Raw genomic sequence first — 8,098 nt, 5'->3', positions numbered from 1 at the left:
GAGGTGACATAGTCCTTTAAATGTTTAAAATAAATTTGATAATTTTATTATTCAAATTTCATAAGCCATATAGCCCGTGAAGATATAAACTACAAAACATATATATCTAAATATATATGTGTCCCTCATAAAAATGTCATCTATTACATTTGTCCATTAATTTTGAAATTTTTGCAGGACGTTCCATAACAGTGATGTAAGATTTAAATCTAGAATGCAAGGCCGTGTTTTCCCGTCGTCATAAGTATTGTAAGACATTTGTAACAAATCAGTTTAGAATGTTTTGTTCTCTTAAGTGAAGTTGAACGTTGCTTATTGAAGATATTGCTGTATGGTTTAGTAACATGATATAACAACGTTTTACAATACATCCCTAATATTCTTTGTAAAAATAATATGCGGTTCTTGGACATATTTTTATTAAAGGCGTCAAATTGTGTCGGCGTAAAGGCGTCGACAAGAGCCTGTTAAAACCCGCTCCTCTTTATAAAGGTTGATAGCTTCTTAAATTTCTCAAAATCGATCTAACTGTATATTACAGTTTCCTAGAACAGTGTATAAAATTTTATTAATATTTTATGTAAACTTTAATTGCTTTGTTTGCCAATAAAATAATCATTAGTTTACAGATAAAAAAAGATTACATAGATATTTTACGAGGCCAATATTATTTGAATAATTTAACGTAGTAGTATTACACTATAATTATGTAAAAATTGTAGCAGCGTCATTTAATGAATACTTAATACACTAAAATATAAATCAACTGTATTGTTTATTCAGCATTGATAATTTTTCGCTTAATTTTTCACCGTTTATTCTAGGGTCAATCGTATAAATAACGATATACACATGTTTGTTAACACTATCTTAAACTAGTTAATTTAACATGTACAAAACGTATAAAATATTTGGAAAATAGTGATAATATCAATAATATTTTCGCTTTATAAAATGAAAGTTAGGTGATTTATATATTTTCAACTAAACAAAACAAAAGAAACATTTTGTAAAATTTAAAACAGTTTAGTTTAACAGGCTTTAGTTTAACAGATTTTCCGATATAGTCAGTTTATCCTCACAGGACACTTTGTGTTTGTCTTCTGGAATTATTTTATGACTGATTTCGTTAGATGATGTCCGAATGTTGGATTCAGATAAGCATACTATGTCTTTGCGTAACATGTAACTATCCATGGCATGCGATTTATCACCTATCAATGAAAATTGCAGCCATGTAAAAGATACAGTACGAGTTTTTCTTCAAAAGTGTCTTCTTACAGACGTAAGTAGGATAAACACAAATTGTCCGAGGCGAAGCCAAGGATAAATTATTGTTTGTCCTAGCGAACTGTTTTCTTCACGTCTGTAAGAAGACACTTTTGAAGAAAATACGAGTAATTGTATCTGACTTATACGACGTTTAAGTAAGTGTTAAGAACAGATAAATTAATAAACACATTTAACTATAAATATATCTCTTGAAATTTAATGCATGGTCACGTTGAAAATATAAAACTATAGACAATATTTGCATGGCCTTAAAGCTGGGAGCAGTGAAAGGTGTAGGTAAATTGTATTCGCACGGAATTTTCGTGCACTTATTTCAATCGGACAGAATTCATTTCATTCATGATATACAATGTTAAAATGGCTGCCTTCATCAGAGGGTCATTTATGTCATTCAACATTGAAACCGTCTCTGAACATGTTTTGGTAACGTTTTAGACTCCAAATTTGGTAAGTTTCTTTTTTCACATGCTAAGCTTACCATGGCAATGTTCAGTTATTTTGTGGATTATTATTATTTGTGCGCCTGGGACTAGTAAAGGTCATATTGATGTTTTTTTATAGAATGTCGAACGATACACAAAAAAGAAAGTATTTTATAAGCATCCAACCAAGGAACAACTGTTAGTTTCGCCAATGCTAAAACCAAGAGTAACTATGTTCCTGGAAATCGCCTTCCAATTTATTTGATTCATTTCTTGAGGAACTGAATTTACTCGTGAGTTGCGCTACCAAGTTCGCCACAACTTTCTGTCGGTTTCTATGGTGTCCTGTTTGAGGCAGTTAAAATATCGCCTGAAACGATTTAAGCTTGACTAAATTTTTTTGTTTACGCTCGGCTATTCGAAAAATAGTGAGAGCTATTGTAATTGTGAATTTTGCCAAAACTATGACCCCTTTGAACCTAGAAAATATTTACATTATTCGGGCTCTTGTTGTATTATAAAGCACTGAGAATAGTCGAGCGCACTGGATTTTGTTAATAGATAATTAGCGAGATTTAAAGAACTATAGACACTAGTACTGTAAATAAGTTACAGTTCTCGAAAGAGACATGCGAAAATTAAGGTTAATCGCTGCGAAGATTTTTACATTCTGATTTGCACGAGAGGATTTTAAGTATGAGAAATTATAAGCATGAGATAAATTCAACGTAGAATGGCGTTGAATGGCGCGAAAGGTTTTTTGTGAGAATGTAAAATGTTGCTACAGTGTATCTATAAAATACAGAAAGGCGGGGCAAGACTTTAGAAAAAAATAGCATGTCAATAGGAGTTCTTTAACTGGCCTAAGTAGGACACCGTATATTTCAACTGTATTAAATCCACGTGGAAAGTAACGGTTATTTAAAAGTTTCTTCTTACAGACATAAGAAGACATTTTTGAATAGCTCTGCTGGGGGTAAAGTCGTATAAATACTCCTTTCTATAGTAACTTATATTACATATACTTTTGATGTATCCCTGTGATAGGTTCTATATAAAATTTCCCTGTCTTAAATAATGACTGAATGTACCTATTAATAATAGATAATTAAAGCATTAATAGTTAAAGCCTTGCTCGTTTTATCTAAAAAAATATATAAGCAGTATTGCCTAATTTACCTAGCTTATATTTCGTTTCGGTAAGATGTGTGATACTAGGTTGAATACTGAGTCATGTTCACCTTATATAATGACATTGCATTATCAGTATGATAGCTCAAATGAAATTGACATATATGTATGAAATATGCTAACAAGTATAAATGTGTTTTTGTTGTTATCCTTAAATACTTATTGCTCTATGATAACCTCTGATTTAATGTTAATATAATGATATAGAAATATAATCATATAGAAGCTTATACATGTATATGAATATATTTAACTTGAACTTAATTGTGTCTGTTTAATTATACATAAATGCACATTTGTCATAACCATGTTTCATATGGGAATCGTTTGGATATATTTCATGTTGTATGCGTTGTAATCGATTAAAAGCTGAAAAAAGAGCATATAAATAAAAAATCATCGTCTAAAGTATTATCATATCTAAGTCTATCCGAACGTTTTTATCTAAGAAGCAAAAAATAGACATTTCGTTTTAAACAAGTCATTTACTATCCCGGTTTTCCAATTATCGTCGTGGGTTCGATCCCCGGGAGATGCTTTGGTAGTTTAGCGCGGAGGAAGGTAGTCTAGTACTGGTGTTACTCTCCTGGAACGATGGTTAGGAAACTACCCGCCTATATGACTGAAATACTGTTGGGAAAAGGCGTAAAATGAAACAAACAAACAACAAAAATATCAATTATCGTGATAATGATTATGTTTCTCTCATAACAAATAGTCCCATTGAATCCGTGCTCATTTAAAATAATGACTACAACCGTAAACGTATTGTAGGTATTCTGTTTACAAAAATTTATTTTGAAGTCTGAAAAAATCTGTAAAATTTAACATATTTTTTTCGCAGAACCTATCAATATTGTCAACTGTATGTCTATTATAAAAAAGAGGGACAAAAAAAAGAAAATCTGTTACTTGTCACATATAAGATGTCATAATGAACTTCTATAAATAGTTAAGAGAAATAAATTATCTATTTTTTTTTTTTTTTTTGGTAAATTGTAATCTTTTGCAACCGTATTTTCTCGCAAATAGCCAATAAGGACGTCAATTATCATAGAGAAAGATCACGTCGCCCGAAAATTAAAGCAGCGACGCATAGATTACAAGCTAGATCATACTGCAATTAGCGGGTATAAATAAAAAATCATCGTCTAAAGTATTACGTATCGATGTTTATCCAAACGTTTTTATTTAATGTCATGAATTACAGAAGCAAAAATAGACATTTCGTTTCAAACAAGTCATTTACTATTCCGGTTTCCCCATTATCGTGATAATGATGACGTTTCTTTCATAACAAATAGTCTCATTGAATCCGTACTCATTTAAAATAATGACTTGTTTTCAGAACGTTAACGTATTGTAGGTATTCTGTTTACCAAAATTTATTTTGAAGTCTGAAAAACTCTGTAAAATTTGAGATCTTTTTTCGCAGACCTATCAATATTTTCAACTGTATGTCTATTGTAAAAAAGAGGAAAAAAAGAAAAATCTATTACTTTTTACATATAAGATTTCATAATGAATTTCTATAGAGTGTAAGAGAGAAATAAATGATTTTTTTTTTTGGTAAGCAACCGTATTTTTCTCGGAAATAGCCAATAAGGACATCAATTATCATAGAGGAAGATCACATCGCCCGAAAATTAAAGCAGCGACGCCTTTATTACATAGCAGATCCTACTGTAATCAGTGGGTAGACTTGGGCACATCTGTGGATTTTTCTATATTCAAAACTTCACCATTTTAGCGTTTACTTTGATGTTTGAATTCTGCTTTTAAGTCGGTACTACGGGGCATGAACGGCATTTGTCATTTCCAGTACCGTCCATAACAGGCTGAATAGATATAGATAGATAGATATTTATTCAGGTTAAAACACACATACATGTATACATAAAACAACACTTTAGCATTTTATATAAAACTGATGACACAATTGTAATAAAATATTTCGGAAGTTTGTCAGACATAAATATCACAGACGGCTCATTAAATAATAAAATATTGTAACTAAAAACAAAATCTAAAACTCTTTCTTTCCTATGACTAGATATCAATTTACTAGTTTTATAAAGGACGTAAGTGGAAACATGTATAGATCTAGAGTAGTGTGCAATAACCTCGGATTGCCCATGAAAGCCCGAAGGCTTATTTCCAATGGGGTCCTTGGATATATACTTACTATAATATACAATATAAAACACAAAAACATTGAAAAATACAAAATTTTGGAAACTGGAAGATGTCATTTACGTAAAATATCAAACTTTAGTATTTCCATTAACTTTGCTAAAAAGAAAACAATAAAAAATGAGATCAATATCTAGTCATTCTAGTGGATTTAATTATGATTTACTAACCTAACTGTTCTAGTAAATGGGCCTTCACAGAGCTTTTGAAATTTCCTATCTTATTAATTTTTTTGATGTATGTTGGCAAGGAATTCCAATCATTAATTGCTTTTTGAAAAAAAGTTACATTATCTTTCCCATAACTTCTTGGGACCCTAAAATTGTACTGATTCGACCGAGTTGAATAAGAATGAATGTCTCGAACAGGTATAAAATTTTCTATCATATATGAAGGGCACTGGTTATTAACAATTTTAAAAACATGATTAAGACGTAATTGCTTATTTCTGTTTTCTACATTTAGTAAAGACATATTAGCAAGAATAACATTATTGACACTATCTCTAGGTCCCATACCGTGTATAAATCTAACAATTTTATTTTGACAAATTTGAAGCTTATTTTTAAAACACTTGTTCAGGCTCGGGTACCAAGAAGAACATGCATAATCAAGGTGACATTGTATTAGTGCTGAGCATAAATATTTTCTAGTCCTAAAATCTAAAACATTTGCTTGCCTATACAAAAACTTAAGACGTGAATTCACCTTTGTGAGAATACAATTAACAATAGATTCACCTGACAAAGAATCATCAATATTTAAACCTAGATATTTAACAGATTTTGTGGATTCAATAGTATGTCCATTAACAAACAATTTTGAACTCTTTAACTTGTTTTAGTTTACGTTTGGAACCAAAAATAAGACATTCAGTCTTTCCTAGATGAAGTGACAATTTGTTATCTACAAGCCAAGATGAACAAGACTCTAGTGTTTGTCCAAGTTTTTGAGAAATAATACTTGGATTTTTGTGAGCAAAAAGAATTGCACTGTCATCGGCATACAGAATAAGTTTACATTCTTGATCTATACTAATTCTCATGTCATTTACATAGCACAAAAATAAAAGAGGACCCAGGATGCTGCCCTGGGGAACCCCACATGTAACAGGCATGTAATCTGATAAAATATTATCAACACTAACAGTTTGTTTTCTACCTTTAAGATAAGACATAAACCAGTCAGTATTAGAGATACCCATCAATTTCAATTTTCCACATAAAATATCATGGTCAACAGTATCAAATGCTTTTTGTAGATCTAACATTATCATGCCTGTGTATAATCCTTTGGAATTATTGTTTCTGATATGATCCATAAGATGGATAAGACAAGTGTCAGTGGAATAGGAATTTCTAAAACCTGACTGTAATTCATACAATAAACCATTATCAACTAAAAACTTTTCAAGTTGAGAATACACTGATTTTTCTAAAATTTTTGAAACAATGCTTAAAATGCTTACAGGTCTATAATTTCCTACCAATCAAACTGAATTTCAATTTTGTCGTTTTTGGGCGTTCGTTAGGAATTCATGGTTGTTTTTTTTTCTATTTGAAGGAAGGAGAAAAATGGTATATGTAAGCAACACTGGTTAAATATGTGAATGTTCAAAATCATAACAAAGTTTAATTTGACTTTCCAAACCTAAACAAACTTGTACCTTAATTTGTCTTAAAACATTGAAAATGCTTCCATTCCATTACCTGTTCTATGTAACACATACTAAACATACTGAATATTCCTGACTATGAAATAATCGTAAATCTTAGGTTGCAAAATTTTAACTGCCGATGTGTTTTGCAAATCGAAATAGAACACAGTAATATGAGTATCTTGATAATAATAACTATACAAGGTATCACATTATTACGAATATTGATATCAAAAGGATCTTGGGTGTAATTTCATATGAATATATGGTGCCAAGTTATAATATCTTTCAGAGGTGTCCGTTGCCATGTGGTTATGGTCGTTGATTTTTAACTACTCGGCTCTCCACGCCGTTTGTTAAATTCTCACAAAGAACTCGGGATTAAGTCATACAGCAAAATATCTAGCTACCACATTATGGTTTGGTGGCTATTCTACTCAAGTTCCGACTCGCGTGTAAAATAATGCACGGAGGAACACCCTAATGTGAAGGCATACTTAATTATCATGTGAATTTGTGATTTTTATTTGCATATATTGCATGGTTTAATACCCCCTATAATCACAAAACTGTTTAGCTGCCAATTCAATAAGTCAAGAATACATGTGATAAGAAATATTTAAATCTATGTAACTATGTCTAGGTTTAACCTTGTATTAAAGCAGTTTGCATGTATGTTAGAACTCATTTATTTACCATGATAGCTTTTGTAAACTAATTTAAATGGTCGATGGCAAAACGCTTTAAAATTAATATAGCTAGAACATACAGGTATTATAAAATCCTCGTAAACGTCGGAAAAGATGGAAACTGCTATGTAATTTTGTACCAATACGTTATTTAATACCGAATTATATTTTTATTTATATGTTTACAAAATAAATACTTATCTACATGTTTGTTGAATATATAATAAGAGTTTTTCTTTATCATTGACGAGATAAAATGTGACGACAGTTAGACTCTGTATATTTTCCTATTTAGTTATAATGTGTGTTGTCTAAATGACTTCAACTTGTGGTAAATTGTTATTGTAATCTGAATATTGTTTAGCCAATCACTGAAATGATAGTTAATGTGTTGTCAACGATTATAGACCATGTGTCATTTATGAATACAGAAAAATAACAATAAAACAAAATTGCGTCTTTAGTTTCAATAACAAAATTCACGTCTTTAAACACTTGATATGGTCTGTAACACCGCACTTTGGGGCCAAACGCACTTTGGGGTCCGACCCCAAAGTGCGTTACGTACTTTGGGGTCCGACCCCAGATTGCGTTACGCACTTTGGGGTCCAATTTCGACCCCAAAGTGCGTTAAACAGGTACATATGCATTTT

This window comes from Ruditapes philippinarum, unplaced genomic scaffold, assembly GCF_026571515.1.
Source record: "Ruditapes philippinarum isolate M1 unplaced genomic scaffold, ASM2657151v2 ctg220_1_1_1_1, whole genome shotgun sequence".
NCBI lineage: Eukaryota > Metazoa > Mollusca > Bivalvia > Venerida > Veneridae > Ruditapes > Ruditapes philippinarum.
Note: the sequence above shows the minus strand (reverse complement) of the source record.